General features: G+C 42.4%; 1 protein-coding gene across 8 annotated transcripts in view; it reads right to left on the bottom strand.

Moving 5' to 3' along the window:
* ZNF536 (zinc finger protein 536) overlaps positions 1 to 6,437 on the bottom strand; it is a 344,627-nt gene extending 338,190 nt beyond the window's left edge. For 4 of the 8 annotated variants that reach the window (XM_039558359.1, XM_039558354.1, XM_039558360.1 and 1 more), the window contains exon 1: positions 5,550 to 6,036. The gene's annotated coding sequence lies outside the window, so the exon portion shown is untranslated. Of the gene's footprint in view, positions 1 to 3,079; positions 3,584 to 4,653; positions 4,740 to 4,787; positions 4,856 to 5,549; positions 6,037 to 6,287 lie in introns of those variants that run through there. The other 4 variants (XM_039558356.1, XM_039558357.1, XM_039558355.1 and 1 more) reach the window with 4 other exon arrangements.
* Positions 6,438 to 17,759: the final 11,322 nt, after the last annotated feature.

Raw genomic sequence — 17,759 nt, 5'->3', positions numbered from 1 at the left:
TTAAACATCCATCGGATCATTACAATTTTCACTTGTTTCTAGCCAAGGGCAGATCCTGCTCAGTCGCTTGGTCCGACAAAGTTCATGTTCCGTATTCGGCCACACAACTGGAAGTTAGAACCACACAGCTGTACAATAACCTTGAGATTAGCCAATTAAGCATCAGAATTATTTTACTTTTACATATTTTCTTTCAGTAGCTCATCCTTTTTTCCTCGTCCACGAGTATCTGTGCCTGGAGTTCCTTCACTAGAGAAATTTGGATTTCCATCTACAGTTGCCAGAAATAAGTTTATTCATGGTTCTATAAAAGAAAGAGTAAGTATTCTATTTTTTCATCTGTGTTGTCTTTCCCTGAATCCAAATTCCTTGCAACTCAGGGAAATGCAAGGTATGAAAGAGAGGACAAAAAAATAGTTTTTCAAGATCATACTGCTTTTAGCATTTTGAAGAGCCGATATACATCTATTCAGGTATCTGAGAGAAAGTCGAAGATTAAAATTTAAATTTGCTTACAATCCTATTAAAGCACACTAAATCAGAAGATTTAAAAAAAAATGTCTTTAATTGTCCACACTCAAACTAGAAAAATAAATCTATTTATGGCTTTAGTTTCCATTTCATAAAGTTCATATAAATCATGCCTTTTTTTTTTTTTTTTTGTCAAGGCACTCTAAAAACACCTGTGCAATTCAAAGTCAACTTTAAGGAAAAATCAACATTTGGAAAAATTACTTCTTACTGATTTCCCTACACTTGATGAAACTTGTGCTTCCCAGGGAATAAGCAGAGCACATTTTAATGGACTAGTGCATTTTCTACATCTGTTCTAATGCAAATCTCTTTGGTCACCTAAGGCTCCATGGTGGGTAAACAACCTAATGTGTCAGCTTTCGGTACTGAAGACCACAATTTCTGATCTCAGCACTGTCTTCATTGCTGCAAGCAAAACAGTGGTACTGATGTTGCAACTTACGGGCTACTCTCTTCTGATAATGAATGGGTTGGGTTATTGGCCTCTGGCATGGACAAAAATATGACAATCAGCCTCTTCATTATATAAAAGTCTACAGTGAAGACAGTGCCAGACAACTTGCTGAGTATTAGAGCTTAAATATGTTCAGACGTCAAAAAGCCCATAGAACAATTCTTTTTTCTTCTTTTCCATTAATAAAGACATAGTCAATTTATCAAAGGAGTTTTAATACAGTGCTTCCATCACAGAGACTTGTATCTTCAGGAAATCATTTGCAAAACACAGCTTTAGCCTGCAAATACTTCACATTCATTCCCTGCAAAAGTAACAGAGAGGCTGACCTTTCTTGCATCTGCAGTTGTTAATTGTCATCATCGTAACAGCACATGAAAACAAAGTTTAAGTCACTGGCACTTTAAAAACCTCATCATATTAAATCTCATTTACCTGCAGGGATAGAAATTCAGAGTCACGAGCAAAATCTGAAGACAGAGCAGACATGAGGAAGTGCACCCAGTCGCAGGGTTTAGCAACTGTACCGAGACTCTCTTCTCTAGTGCACGTTCTGAAACAGCAATCGAATCTCTCAGCACCTGGTACCAAACTGGAAACATTTTTCTTCTACAACATTCTGAAAACTTTAAACAACTCATCTATGATTCTTTTCCTACAAAGATTAACAGCACATACACTAGAAGATTAATTGAAAATAATTTTTTTTTTAAAAAAGGATAACAGAAAGGGTGAAACAGACCAGACTAGGACAAACAACTCAAGCTATTTACAAATATTTTTATAATGACTAGAAATCATAGAGCCCTCTTTAACTGTCTAACTTTAAAAACAGTAACAAAAAAACCAAAAACCAAACAAGCCCTAAAAATGCATCATCTGTTGACTGAACACAGGGCCTGATTTTCAAAGCTGCTGAGCAGCCACAACTCCATCTGAAGTCAGTGGAAGTGATGAATGCTCAGCAACTCTGCAAATCAGGCCCAAACTGTCCAGGGCTCTGCTAGCAGCCTAACAGGAGTGGTGTTTAGAGAAGGGGGTTTGTTGCAGAATTGAGGAGGTTCAAAGTAATCTGTCAAAGAAGTGCTGCTACATCCATGAGTCGTAAAGCTAGCTGGCTCTCAGCTATGGGAAAAAAGTTAATTCATAGGGCTCATAGGGCTTGCATTTGTCAAGGAGCAGGACGTCAGTGCTATCATTATCAGGCAAATCAGCCAGGCGTTTAATGGTAGAATCAGGAGACATTTGCTCTCCACTATCAGAATGACATCATAACTAAAGCAGCCTTCGGCGAGGGGGGAGAGCCGGGGCAAGGCTTGGGCTGCACGCAGACTTTGCACTTCTGCTCGGCTCGCCCCACTGATGGCTGCTCCCCTTCCCCACGAGGCAACTTCCAGCTTTCAGCTGCCTTCCCTCCACAACTTTCCCTCGCAGCATCCGAAACACCAGCATCTGATTTTACAAAATACTTCTAAACCTGCCCAATCCAAAACTGCAATATTGCAAGCCAGACACTCGGTTAGGAGGGGATGGGGTTTACACAGAAGCTACAAATTCACTCTAAAAATTGCTGGTATTTTTAATTACCTCAGTCATCATCATCCTCCGTCAAATGAGGGGGGTACACACGCATGAAAAAGCTAGTTGCCTCTCTGATTTAAGAAGTAACAGCTTAGTTAACTTAGTCAATTTTTAAGCATACACAACCATATACACAAACAATCTTTGAATATTCCGACATATTTAGTGATGATCTATTCGATGACCAGAAACATAACAGCAATACACATTTCCCTTCCACAGTACCCGTAATTATACAAGTCAAACAGCACGAATTACAAACTGTTAATCAATTGTCTTTAAAAATATCACTACAGGTACACAGGCATGGTACAAAAGCCTCACCTTGTATAACAACTGTGAGGGAAAAAGTTATGAAAGCAGACAGAAAACCTAAAATCCCTGAGGCTACAAAAAAATCCCGCTATTGAGAAATAACCCAAGAGACCACATAGGGAATGTACAGCTTTCAGAAGCACTTCTCATCTTATTTGCACTTAACCTATTGATGTACTTATGCAGGTCACTTACTTTTCGGATATGTTTGAACCCTTTATAATCATGCAGATCGCCGCAGTTTTCACTTGGGCTTTTGTTTTTTTGGTTTTGTTTGGGTTTTTGCAAACAAGTTTCATTTAAAGAAGATCCAATTATGCAAATCTGCTCCCGGATAGGTAGTGAATATTCAATATGATGGTGATACTGTAATAGTTCAATGCAACGCACTGTACTGGACAGATTTATGAGGCAACGTCACTACTACGCTCTGGTCCTCGCTGAAGCATCTTGAAGTTAATTAAAGCTGCAATGTCCACTTTTCCAGCCACCCTCCTCATTCAGGTTTACTATTTCAACATCAAACCACCGAGGGGGCCTCCCCCCCTCTCTCCGTACATTTAAGCAGCCTTCCACCGTCAATGAACAATGAACAAAGATTTGAGCGATAGGGAGGGGGGGAGAGAAAAAAAAATCTCCACAGGAATAATCAAATCCGGTTTAAACAAGTAAAAATATAGTTTCTAATATTAAACTAGAAAAGAAAACATTCTTTTCCAAGCGAACGTGCAGAGGCGCTTAGCCAACCCCTTCAGAAAGGGTCTAAAAGCAGCCAGTCCTTTTTATTTCGAGCAGTGAATGAGCCCAAACAAGGCTTCTAAACTTAATTATGACACTTAAAATAGTCTTTTTCCACAGAAGCGGGCGGCTCGCCGCCGCTATCTGTATCAGCCGGGCACATCAGCTCAGCAAACACGGCCCCTGTTGGATTTATTTTAAACTGCACGGGGGGGGCGGGGGGCGGCGAGGGAATGCACAGCCCCGCAGAGCGCTCCCGCCGCGGGCGGCCGGGCAGCCGCGCCCCGCGCCCGCCCCTGCCCCGCGCCCGCGGAGCGCCGCGCCCCGCACCGCGCCCCGCACCGCGCCGCCGCTCCCCGGCCCGGCGGCGGCTCAAGTGCGAACGGAGGGATCTGACAAATCACGTCCCCGCCTCGACACTGTATCAGCCACGGCCACATCCGCCGCACGCACCCCGAAACAATGCCCGCCGCGCAGGCAGGCGGCGGCCGGAGCCCTCCCCGCCGCGCCCGCCCGGGGCGCCGGCACCCGCGGCCGGACCGTGCCCCCGGCCCCGCCGCCGCGCCGGGGCACGCCGGCAACTAACTTTTCGGAGGGAGCCCGAGCGAGCCGCCCCGCGGGAGCCGCGGACCCTCCGATAAACAGCATAAATCTTCGCGACCTTTTATTTTGCGTTGAAGTTCACAGGCGGCAGCGCTCCCCCAGCCCCTCTCTCTCTCACACACACACATACACACATATATATTAATTATTTGCAAAACTGCAACAGATGGGCGCATTAAAATCTGGATTCTTTCCTACACAGCATCAAAGAATCTCTCCTTCCACCCCCCCTCCCGCTAATCCCGCCGCCGGCCCGGTGCCCCCCGCCTCCCGGCCGCGCAGCCCCACGCAGCCCCCGCGCCGGAGAGCGAGGCCGCTGCCCCGCGCAGGCAGCGGCGCCCCCGCGGCCCTCCGCGCACGACGCGCCGCCGGGAAGGTGATGCTCCCCCCTCCCCGCCGGGGATTGCCATTTAAGTTTCCTCCTTAACCTGTTACTTTCTCCGGGCGCTGACAAAAGCCCCGGCGGCGGGCTGGCAGGTGCCTCCCCGCTCCCCGCGGCGCCGCCGGGCGCGCTCCGCTCCCCCCGAAAGGGCTGAGACCTGGCGTGACATTTAGTGCCTACTTGAATGTCACAACGCTCCTCGCAGCATTATGCACGGCTCCTATTCATAAGAGGTCGATTAGAGCACAAAATGGCAGGTCTCTTAGGCACTTGAATCTCACAAGTTTGACACATGGTATGCATCAGCTAACTTTGATTAAAAAAAAAAAAAAAAAAAAAAAGAGGGGGGGGAGTTTACAAATTACACCACGATTAGCCGGGATCCTAAAGGGGGAGGGAGGGAGGAAAGGGGGGCCCGCGTTTAAAGTCACTTCAGCAAAGTTTGCTCCGCATCAACCCTTTAAAACAAAAAGTTTCTGGGCAAGTTAAGGGCAGGGTCGGTGCGGGCTGTGGCCGGCGGCGGGCGGCCCCCGGGCAGCGCCGCGGCCGCCGCCGGCACTCGCCTCCCCTCGCCTCCCCTTGCCTCGCCTCGCCCGCCCGCTCCTTTTTTGTAAAGTAACGGTTTTAAAAGAAACGAGAGAGAAAGAGGAAAAACGTAGGGTTTTCTTCAGGCTAAGTTCTATAGCGCCATTCAATGGCTTCTCCGCTCCTTTCATTATTTTCTGCTTTTCCCCTGACAGCCCTGCTTGCAAACGTCACTGCTATGGATATTTAATTATTCTGTATTTTTTTAATCACGGTGGAAAACGCAGGCCCCATTGCGATGATTAAAAAGAAATAAAAAACAAAAACATACTCCGGACTGACTTTGGAGCCTCTTTGATGGCTCACAGGAGCCTCCCGGATCCTCAAAAACCCCCTTTTTACCTTTGTCTTTCTTACCTTAAAATTTAAAGCAAAGCGTAGAAGAAACTCCCGCACGTAAACGGAGCGTTGTAAAAGATTGTGTTCAATGAATAATGAAGCATGTCCACATGATTGACTTGATCATTTTCTTGTGCGGAGGGGGAAAAGTGCGGCGCGGGGCTGCCGCGGCCGCCCGCTCCGGGTAGCCCTCCCAACTGCTTCCAGCACATCCCGAGCAAAGAGCGCTTTATTTTAATCTGTCTCTTTTCAGAATAACCCCCTTCATTGATACTGATCACCCAACATCACAAGACATCCCCATCTCTCAGCGTGGACTCCCCCTATCTGGTAGGTGAAATGCATTGTACCATTAAAAAAGCACTCCATTGTCGTCTTGGCATAATTCACAGCAACTAGATAGGTCTTGCGGCATTTAGCTTTGATGAGCCAAAAGCTGAACCCTTGATATAATAATCTACAAAGAATGGTCTGTGATCGTCCATTTTTTCTCCCTGTCTAGCAACTAAGAAACCATTTAACACGGCGCAGCTTGGTCGTGACCTTGAGCGCGTGTAAACACCCCGAGGAGCCCGCGCCGCTCCGCAGCCCCCCGGCCAGCGCCGCTGCCCGCGCCCCGCGCAGCCCCCGCGCCCCCGCGCAGCCCCCCGCGCCCGCGCAGCCCCCGCGCCCGCGCCCCGCCGCCCCTGCCCGCGCCCCGCAAACCCCGCCGAGCCCCCGGGGGCAGCGCCGGGCTCCACAAAGCGCCCTTCTTACCTGCTCCCGAAACTATGCAAAGTCTGTTTCTCCTAAAAAAAAAAAAACTCCCGGGGAAACCTTGGCGGACAGGGGGACCGGAGCATCAGTCACCGCTCCGGCGTTTAAGAGAAGTAATCAGCGATAAAGTGACGTTGATCTGCACTGTAACCTTGTGGCGTATTTAATGTAAATAAGCCAGTTATGTTGCCAATCGCATGCATACAAACACATAAAGGTCCTCAGCGTTGCATTTTGATTCTTTCCATTAGAGCCGACTTTATTTACATACACTATTTAGGGGATCATGATAATTCTAAAACAATACTAGTGCCAAATGATTATGAAAATATGATTTTAATTAATCACGTAGTAGGCAAGGAAATTAGCATACGGTAATTAAACTTAGAGAAAAACGTCATGGAGGTTCTCTGCCTTATGGGTTCGGAATAATCATTAAACGATGGGTTTTCAGGACTTAATTATCAAACAAATAACTTTTTTAAAGCAACTTTACACGGTTTATCCGCAGGGCAACGATTTAGTAAATAATATATAACCAAGCAAACAAGGTGCAAATGTGACTGGTGAAATAGGTTGTGTTTCTACAAAGCAGAATGGGGGGGGGGGGGAGAAGCTGAATAATGCAATTATGGATTCTGTGTCCCATAGTTGACAAAAGCATGGTGCCTCAATAGACTCTTTGTTATGGGATTATATAATGATTGTGGTGTAATTATGGGAAAAAAGATTTAGTAATAATAAAAAGTATCAAAATACACCAATGAGCAGCTTGTTTTAAAGAAAAGGCTTGCATGTGACATTAGGGGCATGTTAATAACAAAAAGCCAGGATCCGAAAGGGTTGACAAATAAAAAAGACTGTGATGCGCATGATTAAGAAGCGATGGAGACAGATTGATTATTCAAAATGCCGAGCCACAGGGACACTTAAAACATTGATTCAGGTAAGACTAGTTTCATCTTGACTGAAATGAGTTCCCTGAAGATGACTGGCATACATTTTAAATCAGTTTACTACATAAAAAGCATAACATCACAAGCTGAAACCTTCTAGTTAAAATAGGAGTCCATGAGAAAAAAAAAAAAGTTTATGTTTGTGGCAATTCCCAGAGGGACTATGGAATTGCAGAGGAAGGGGTATAGATTAATTAGCTCTTCCTAAACACTGGACTTAAATGTGCCCATCCTTTATAATCCCTAGCCTCTGTTTCTGGAGTCTGTGGTCCAGTCCCACTTCTGCAGGTTATGGGGGTGATATTAACAACCCTAAAGGTACAATAGGACTTTTTTTCCCCTAGAACTATATTGAATTAACTTTCTATAATAACTGAAAAAATAGCGACATTTTTCCAATTGATATTTGAAGTGAAGTTTATAAATAGTTGTTCAGAGCTATTCAACATTAAAAAAAAAAAAAAAAAAGAAAAAGAAAAAAAAAAAGAAAGAAAAAAGATTCCCATGCCTATATGAAAAAGTTTAGGAATTCACTCTGCATTTTCCAATTTGATGTGTCTGAAATTCTCTTTGAACAAATTCCAAAATACAAGTTTTTTCTATAGAAATTAGCATAGCAATCACATCAATAATATCACTATCTCTATGGGAATGATAACTGGAGCAGTGGGGGTGTTCTTTATTTCAATTCTTCGTGGATCAACTGATTATATTCTGTCTTCTTTTGAACTTGTTATTGTAAGTCAAGTGATTCTTTATAAGTGACAGCCCTGACAAAGAGACGAGGATGGGAAAGCAGGTCGAAAGGAAGTCGCCATATGGACTTTAAAAAAGGCACTTTTTAAACAAGATAATGGGGAAATGGATGTTGCCTTTTAACCCTGTCAAGGCTGAACATTATTAGCAGTCTCATAAAAGAATGAACTATACCTTTTTAAAAAAATATCAGATTTCACCTTAGGATTTCCGTGACCTAGGGCTACATAATACAAACCATATAGGAGGGGACAGCATTTCAAGAGGCAGGGGCCAAATCAAGCACCTGGAATCAGCCACAGACAGGAGATTTCAGAGCACTGCACAAAGAGTTACAGAAGAATGAGAACTCAGGAAAACCCCATGATTCTTTTTCCTGAGACAAAGATAAGAATATTGACTAGAGATAGGTGAAACAGCAACTGACAGCAAAGGAGCTTTAGACATCTAACTGGGATTTCCTGTTCCTCTGGAGTAAGTGCATGATGCTCATTTAGAAACAACAATTTGAGCGAAAACAAGCATGAACATGAGGGCTTTGACTCTGATCTTTGCAGAAATTCAAATATTTCTCCTCCTCTTTCTGTTCTGGAGGGAAAAGGAATTTCCCTCCAGAAACTTTCAAGTGGACAAAGATTAAGAACCATCTCCAAGGAAGTTGAGATTAAGTACTAAACCCTCACTTAGATGAGGGCAGAGCAGTGGTCCAGCACTGGTCAATCACGAATCAAATTTACTTCTATTTTTTTTTTCTCATAGTCAGTTGGATGGTCCAGATGATCATCCAATTCAACTCTACAGGAAGAAAATGTCAACCAAATTCTTATCAAAATCTGGAAGAGCAGGGCTACTACTTGCAGGCAAGGGTGCTGTCAAGGGAGGATTCTGTTAATGAGACTGATCAAAACTGTCTTACCCAGGGCCTCACAGAGGTGATTATTTGGGCTGGGATGGCCTAAATTTGACCATGAAGAGATAATGTAGATCCATGGGCTCAGTGCATCCCAAAGACAAGAGATCTCCGCATTTTGTTGACAGAATGACAGGCTCCAGCACCTAAGCAATGAATACTGGTTAGCTGGGACTCAGAACATCTCAGATTTGAGCTCAGGGAGAGTTTGCTTCAACATTCTCTCAGAATTCATAATATCCTCAGGCACCATCAGCACTTCTGTAGTTCCCTGCAGTACTGCTTCCTATTTTTCCCCATTTTTCAGTGCTGTTCCTTTCTTCTTTTCTTGCATCCAGGGAAAGGTCTTTTCTCTTCAAAGCCTTCGTGCCATCTCAACTGTCCTTAGCTACTTCTTCAACTTCTTTGGTTGGTTTTAATCCTTTCTGTGCCTCCTCCATGAGTAGGAAGGAATACTCTGCCTCTTCAAAACAAGGTAAAAACTCTACAGAGGAGAGAGGGAAAGATCAGAGGAGATGTACATTGTGTGCCTTACTCGGCAAGGCTTTGGCACTGCCTCAGCACATAGTGGGCACCTTCTCAGGGAGGAAAAGCTGTCAGCTACAGACTTGTCAAACTTTAAAAAGTAGGAAGAGAGAAATGAAAGCTTAGTTCCTCAGCCAGGCAACATTACCTTTTGCCATGATGTCTACCTTTGTGGAATGACTGCCTTCTGGAAGACCCCATTTCAGACAGATGTAAATAACAGGGAATATCCCAAATCTCCTCAGCTTTGATGAATCCTACAAAAGTCCAGGTTGGAGGAGTATTTTACAAGGCTTTACACAGGAAACTAGCAAAAGACAACTGTTCATACAGTAATTTACACAATGGGTGGGGGAGAAACATTAGCTTTATATATTTAAATATTTATAAGTTGTTTGCTTTGTAAGGAAGGACCACGGAATAATCCTGCCTTTGTTCTTAAAAAGTGTGATCAGCATTTTCTTGCTAAAAAGAGTTGATAAGCAACTGGGCATTCTTTTAACAAAGGCTGAAGAAGCCCATTGAAAGCTTAATGCCTTTAGGAGGGGGTCTCTTCTCCAAGGAAGAGCAGAACATTAGGTCTTTAATATTGATAAGGAAAGGCACATAAAAGAAATCATCTAATAGCAGGGACTTTAAATAAGGGATTTCAGAAAACTTGCAATAAATGTTTCAGCAAACTCTGGAACAGGTGGTGCGATCTACATGGCAGTCTGAGCCAGTGAAAACACAAGTCAGCCAGCAAGAAAGTTGCTGAAGCATGGTTCGAGAAGACATAAATAAAACACTCACAGGAAAAAAAAAGGAAAAGCCTTTCAAAATGCCTGTTACAAACACAGGGGTTTCCTGGGCACAACCCCAGTACACTGACAAGGTGGGTGGAGGTTTTCCCAGTGGCACAGATTCTAAGAAAGCTTCTTGGTAAAGGGACTCTGAGGTCCCAGCTTTCAAAAGAGATTAGAGGCAGAATCCGTTTGAGAACAAGCTATTTCCCAGGGGCCATGACCAAAATAAATATCTCTTTATAGATTTGATCAACCAAGATTGTACTTACCATCATCACAGTGTCAAGATAATCAGAATCTGAAAAAATATAGGGGTTTTTAGGAGATAAATCCACATCCTCAATGTAGTAGTCAACTATCATTGAGCCTCACATCACAGACAACTTGCATGGGTCAGCTAAAAGCAGATACTAAGGTCAGGAGCCTATGTTGGCCATTTTTTGTGATAAAGTCATTGCAAAAATTCATCAAAACACAGCCACCAGGAAAGGATCCAAATGAGAGTACAAAATGGACATCAGGAAGAAATGCAATGGAAGCAGCATCTAAAGCCAGGTCACTGTGGAGGCACATCTCCCTCTCATAGCACTGACTCTTTTCCTTTGCAAAATAAAAGCAAAACTGCAATGAAGAGAAAAAGTCCTTCAAGGTATTGTGGACTGACGAACTGATACATGGCTTTACAGCTTTCTGCAGACAAAAGTAGTCACCTTCGTGGTTTTTTAGAACATAAGGAGCTTAGTAAAGTGACAATAAAAAAAAAAATTATTTTTTTTTTTCTCTTAAGTGAAAACCACTTTTTACATTAAAGGGTGAACAATGTTCTCAATAGATCCACCTAGTGGAATCGAGCAAATTCTGCTTCCAGAATAAGGGCACAGCATTTATAAACCCATGCAGGACATACTTCTGTGCCCATCTTCCATTCAGCACAACAGGGGCTCCAATACTCTCCAAGAGAGCAAGAGTGAAAGCTGCAGTAAGTCTCAGAACAAGCACAATGTAGAAGATCAGGAGACAACTGTTGCTCCAGGATTTAAACTTTAACATTTAAATTTATGTGGAATTGGTATAGCAGGTCTCCTTCTCCAGGTGTAATCACCAGGAATTATGATTGATCAGGAGGAGAAAGTGCTGGGAAAAATATCCGAAAGAATAGCTGAACTTCAACTTTAAAGTGCATTAGCACTGACCTAGCTCTTGTAGCAAATGCACATTGAACCTGTTCGCAGTCTGTCACAGCTCTTCAGGAGCTATTTAAAAGAGACAGTGAGATCTTACCGCTGAGGCAAGCCTCCGGAATAGTTTTTTGGGTAAGCATTTCTTCTTACTCAACTATCCTAACCAATATCCCACTTTTCAACAGTTTCCTTAAACTTTTCCTGTTTCTTTCCACCCTGGTCCCAAAGATCACAGCAGGTATCTGAGGTTGAAGAAAGCCTGGGATATTTTGGGAGGATCTGAAGAGACCCCTGGCAGACCGCAAGTGATTTTGGAGGGTGGTTTCCCACACGATTCGAGTGAAGGCTTTTCCCCTCAGGGGTCCAGCGCACAGGCTGTGCTGGGTGAGGTGGACTCAAAGATGGGGCCCCCTCACCCAGCACAGCTTGGCCATGGCACACCAGCACCAGGGCTCTCCCTGGCAGCAGTGCCCCGTGGTGATGGCAGCCAGAAAACACTGCCAGGGTGGGAGTGGGCTGCGAGCCTGAGGGCAGGGCAGAGCTCACCCACTGCTGGCCTGGGACACAGCACCCTGGTGGCACAGCCAGCGTGGCCCCTGCCTACTGCTCACACCCACCCCAGGGACACCATCCCAGGGGGTTCAGAACAGGCTCTTTTTTAAAGTAATAATAATCACAGAGCTCCTAAGAACTGGCGCAGCTGTGGATGTCCGAAGAGATGTGATTTACGCCCTGTGGTTTGTTGTACCCTTACCACAAACACCAGCTATTGAGTACAAGCTGCAGCAGCCCACGGGCTTCCCTCCATCATCTCCAGCACGGCCATGCCCAGAGCAGCCTGGGCACAGGGAGCTGCAGACGGGTCCCACGGAGGGACAGTAGTGGTGGGTGGGCAGTGGACAGCAGCTGGGGCTGCAGTCAGTGCACGTGAGGGTCTCAGCATGGTCCGGGCAGGACCATACAAACACCCAGAAAAAAGATGGAATGGACATTTAGTGTTGTTGCTTTGCTTCCAAGAGTTGTTTTAAGCAATTCCAAATAATACTTGTGTCTCCATTTTTTTATTTTCCCCTAAATAGCTTTAATGAAAATCACACCCTCAAGCTTTGCCACTGCACGTACCCCTTGAGAGAGTCACTCTGAGTGTCCAGGTACAGACACAAGACCACAAGTTCTACTAAAACTGATGCCCAAGAACATGAAAAATAATTACCTGGAGAAGAAAATTACATCCCTAGCTTTGTCATTAGGGAGGCTCCACGGTACTGTGCCATAGGTTCTTTTTCAGGGTTGTTTTCTGAGAGTGCTAATAAAACAAAGAGGACTATCTCACATCCTCACAGGAGACTGGACACTTGAAAGTGATTTAGGCAACATCCCTGGAGAGTTGCAGAGGCTCTGGGAATGGGACAAAGGACTGAGCTGGCTATGATATGTATGTGAAGAATATACATCAATACAGAGGGACACCAGTGAAGAGCAGAACATCTGAAAACTGATGAAGTGGAGAGCTCTCTGTGTAATGCAAAGCACCTGAATGATGTGTGTACACACAAAGATTTGTTCAGCTCTGCTCATATCTAGCCCTCTTGGACAGTTGGATTTGATTTGCCATTTTCCTGCCAAAATATTGTTGCTGTACCTCAGCACCTGGCCTTTCTTCAAAGAAATTGCATATGACTCTCCTGTCCTCACCTAAACCAGTCCAGAATATGAGTTCAGGAGCGGTTAGAGGGACCTTCTTTAATAAAAAACGTTTCTAATAATTTAAAGACTCAAAAATACAGATTTTTTGTATCTTTAAAAATTTCCTGTTTCCATTATTCTGTTCATATATAGCTGCTCACCCACCCTGAAATGAAGACTGCTGTAATCAACCAGCTGGCTTACAATGAGAGGGTCACACAAGAAGCCAACTAACACTGTCTGCACAGCCAGCAGAGGGAGGCAAAGAGTATAATTGGGTTTGATTACATTATTTTAAACAGAATTTAAAGCATTTCTTAACTAGATGGGAAACTGGTTTCCTAAAAAGTAATACCATAAATAGTTAAGATAGACACTTCCACCAAACTTTTACAACAGCAAAAGTGATGTCAAAGAACACCAACACTATGACCTTTATAATTGCCTTTCTGTTAACCTCAAGGGACTTTAAGGCTTTGGGTTTTTATTTGCAATTTTCTCACTTAACCCAAAAGAGTTTTTTCCAGATGCTATTTAATTTTACATAAGAAACTTGAGCCATTTTTTGTTTTGTGGAAAGCATCTTTGCATAATTAGAGGCATTTGAAGGGGGAAACCATCTCTGAAACAACTGGGAAGTAACGCCAAAATGTAGGAGTTGTCTAAGATGGTTGAAAACTTACTCTGCCTAAACAGCTGAGAAAGGACATTTCTCTCCAGTGAGTGTTCAGTGCTCCTTCTAACAACATATATTTACCCCACAGAGGAAAACAAGGGTGAACGGGAAGTTGGAAATTTTAAAGAATGGAATAAAAAGTGGACAATGAAAAGGACAGAACCAAAGAGACATTCTTATGCCCTGTAAATTAGCAATAACAAACACAAGCAAAACAAGGCTTCAAGTTTTCAAGTTTGTTAGGAATCACATGGAAACCCCAGAGAATTCAAACAACCTACCCATTTTCCAGGAACATTTCAAATTAAGGGCTCTTTTTTCGTATCATTCCATTTCATCCTTGCGTTGGATTTAAGTTTCAACTGATGCTGTTGAAGAGCACCATTTTAAGATACAAGTTAGACCCTGGAAGATCCCTGGATCACAAGGCATGAGCATGTATGGCCATGTTATTTTACACCTCTTTAGCCAGGACTTGTCTCTCTGAAGTCCCACAGATGTGCTAAGAGCTGCAGAGGTGGGTGAGGAGCCTGTGCAGCCAAGAGAGCATTGCCTGTGGCACCAACAAGGGAGGGACAGCTGAGATGGGGTAAATCTCAATTCACAAAGAATGGGAGCCATTGAGAGCCACCCATAGAGGTATTTTGTATGGCGATTCTGAGCCCACACTGCCAAACTGCATTTGTGAAAACTGTGTGGGGTTTTTTTTCTGTTTCCACAGTAATTTAAGCTAGAAGCAAATCCCCAAAAGCAGAATGATACACCAAGCAAAATCAGTGAAGCTCAAAGACTGTGCAAATTGCACAGAGGTGTGAATAGGACTTGTTATGTCTTTTTAGGCATCAAAATATGCCTAACAATGTGTTTCCAACCAAGCTCACAGGAATTTTAAAATGTGCTGCACCCTTTTACCTCCTCTACACCCTGTGCTTGGACTACCCAATATACGAGCAGCAATACAGGTCTGAGGTATTTCTTTGTGCAAACAGGCTTATGTTACCGCTGCAGTCAGAGTTTTGCAAGCATTGCACTACTGTAATTAACTTCCAGAATATGGCCCACTGGGCAAAATTCAAGTTACACCAGTGAAAATCTTGAATAAACCCTTGGAAGCTAAAACTAATCACCACTTTAGAAATCCAAAGGTGATGAGCTTATCTGGTTAATAATAAGCTTTTTAAGAAAAAGTTATCAATCTGTATTTAACCAATAGACAGGAACTGGTTCAAAAAGAGTCTTTCCAATCCATCAGGTAATGAATGCCTATTAAAAAACTATAAATAAGCATTCACCCGAGAGCTTGGAATGGCACTTTGAGAGCCTTTCTGGTCACTCAGGTAAATAATGAGTTTTATATAACCTTTCAGCAAAGATTTTTTTGCAAATGAGGAGATGAAATGCAGAGAAGCATCTGATTAATGTTTAAGTTGAGGTACAAGCCAAAGCACAACTGGGAATTCAAAGTTAAAGCTGGCATTGTTGTTCCCTCACACTGTTTCCTCTAAGGGCTCAATGTTAAAGACTCTGTTGTCTTTACTTTGAATTGCTTATGACAGTTTCAGTTTAGGATTTTTTTTTTTTTTTTTTAGCATTTATATTGAACAGTATTTTGTGCTTTATCTGTTCACCCAGCAGACACAAAATCCAGTAAGAATTGTAAGGAAGGACAGAATGAAAGCCCCTAACTGACGTGTAGTCACCAGTGAAAATGCCTACAGTGGTGTCTCATCACAGTCCCCCTCAAATCTGCAAGCACTGTGCTAGTTCAAATCTAATGATAAGGGAAAATAAAGTCCAAAACTCTCTGAACTTTCTGGTACCTCCTTCTGTCGATATTTACTAATCTCCAATAAAATCACTCTTATCGAATATTTTGGGCTTTCTTGATGACTAAGAAAAAATATACCCATAAAGAGATCCATTAATTATCTTAAAATCAAATAACCTGGTAACCAGGATATATGACAAAATTAAATGTAAGCCCTTTCCTGGACAGCTTTGCAGTCTTTCCTAAAGGATTGCTCGTCAGCTGTCTGCAACACCTAACACCGTAGGACAAGAAGAGAAAAATGGGTTTCACACCCCGAGGGTTAACAAACTTCATTTATTATATACTCGGAGAATGAAGATTGTACTGCAAGCTCAGGGATGAAAAAGGGAAACTTCTCCCAACTACAGCCATTAGACAGACATTTGAAAAGGCTAAAATGGAAAGCAAGAGGGGGGAAAAAATTGTTTGTATTCAATAGAGATCTTTCCTGATCCTTGTGCTTCTGAAGAAACATATCCTTCCAATTGTTCCATTTTGTGTTAAAACATATTTTTTGCATTTATTAATAATTCAAACTTGTTGTTTAAAAAAATATTCGTATCATGTGTTCATAGTTTCCATATATGTATGTCAAACTTTATTTTGTTTTACCATTATAATCTATGAATGGATTTACCCTTTGTTTCTGTTTTCAAATCTCTGAGGAATGTTTGATTAGGTAGGAGGGTTTGTTTTATGCATTACTTGTTCATCATTGCACAAGTGCACAGGCTAAACAAAGTTGGCATACTTCATACTGATTGGTGGAAACAGTGTAGTTAAACAGTGTAGTTAATACAAGGGAATGAGTAATTTCTCACCACAGCTAATCAGCTGCACAATAGCCATGGATCAGGCAGCACAGCCATATATCACAAATGCTTTTTAAGGTAGCTCGGAGCACACCATGATTATCTACTAGTATCTGTTACAATCGTTTCACATTAACACACTCCCTCTGTATTTATTTAATCAAATGGCTCTCATGTGCAGCAGTCTATATACATAGCCAGACAGAATGCTAGGAACTGTCAAGTTAATGGCAAACCCAGGAATGTTCCAGCTGCTATATAATGGAAGATATGTCCAGGGTGTTGCAATTTAACAAAGTCAGGTGAAAAAGAAAAGCAAGAGCGCTGAAGATGACAAAACAGCTTCTCCTGTACTGAAGAACTGAAATCAATTTCATAATCCTATATCTATCACTCCATACATCTATAACTAAGAAATAACAAGATAAATACGTTGTAATATTATTTACCAGGTGTCTTCTGCATTAACTCCTTTCCCTACTTCTGTGATGAGATGTCCTTTATTATGACTTGTAAACCTGTCATTGCTGAAGAAAGTATTTTTAACAGCTCAGCATCAATACCAGTTCAGAATGGCATCCCTCTGTTAGGAAACAAGGCTGGGTTCAGTAGGAGTTAACATTAACAATTCAAGAGACTGTAGGAGAAATTAGAAACATGAACCCTCCATAATGATGATAAAATCAAACTGGCAAATAAATGTATTCTCAAATGTCATAGTAAGAAAATGGATGAATATATGCAACTAAAATGGTCTCTTAAATTTCAAGTGCATGGCCAGGATTCTCAAGAACTTGCTCCTAAATAGAAGAAGCTGAATTAGAAATCTATCAAGTAATCTCAGTACTGCATATCTGCACATGTAATGCAAACTTCATGAAGTCCACAATTTCACCCTACTAGTCTAATCCAAAGCCCACTGGGATCTATTCCTCTGAATTTGATGAGTTTTGGATCAAGCCTTTTGAAGATAAGGAGTGAGCTGGAAACAAAATGATGCCATAAATCAGAATGAGTGGTACAGAATTAAGTAGTACAAAATATAGCTTTCAGTAGTATATTATGCTAAGGTTATAAAATAAAACAAAACAACACAACTATTGATGCATAAAGAGAAAGGAGAAAGATACACAAATATTTGTGTTATTAAGGAATTAGTGAAATTAGAGTGATTCACTTTCTTAAAAAATATAGGCTCTATTTTGATATTCACACTTAAGGAAACACTTTGGCTCTGATAAAACCAAGTGGATAATTAAAAATTACAGTATTAATTGTACCCTTAACACAGATAAGTAAACTTGGCAAGGAAGTTTTAATGAGTTAAGTGAAAAGGCAATGTCTAAATTAACTGAGTAAATTGGCAAAGGGAAAT

Source organism: Corvus cornix, chromosome 11, assembly GCF_000738735.6.
Source record: "Corvus cornix cornix isolate S_Up_H32 chromosome 11, ASM73873v5, whole genome shotgun sequence".
NCBI classification, from domain to species: domain Eukaryota; kingdom Metazoa; phylum Chordata; class Aves; order Passeriformes; family Corvidae; genus Corvus; species Corvus cornix.
This window is presented reverse-complemented; position numbering and strand designations above follow the sequence as displayed.